Here is a 309-nt window from a genome sequence, read left to right as displayed (position 1 = left end):
ATCGCGCATCGAACCTGGACTGGCAACTCGTTTCTTACATGATATTCTACATGTTTCAATGTCACTCTCCCAAATCTTCCCACCCTCTCCCTCTCCCACAGAGTCCATACGACTGTTCTATACATCAGTGTCTCTTTTGCTGTCTCGTACACCAGGTTATTGTTACCATCTTTCTAAATTCCATATATATGCATTAGTATACTGTATTTATGTTTTTCCTTCTGGCTTACTTCACTCTGTATAATAGGCTCCAGTTTCATCCATCTCATTAGAACTGATTCAAATGTATTCTTTTTAATGGCTGAGTAA

The sequence above is a fragment of the Bison bison genome, unplaced genomic scaffold (assembly GCF_000754665.1).
Source record: "Bison bison bison isolate TAMUID 2011002044 unplaced genomic scaffold, Bison_UMD1.0 scf7180017864162, whole genome shotgun sequence".
Taxonomy (NCBI): Eukaryota; Metazoa; Chordata; class Mammalia; order Artiodactyla; family Bovidae; genus Bison; species Bison bison.
The sequence above is the reverse complement of the archived record's forward strand: the minus strand, read 5'-3'. Positions refer to the sequence as shown.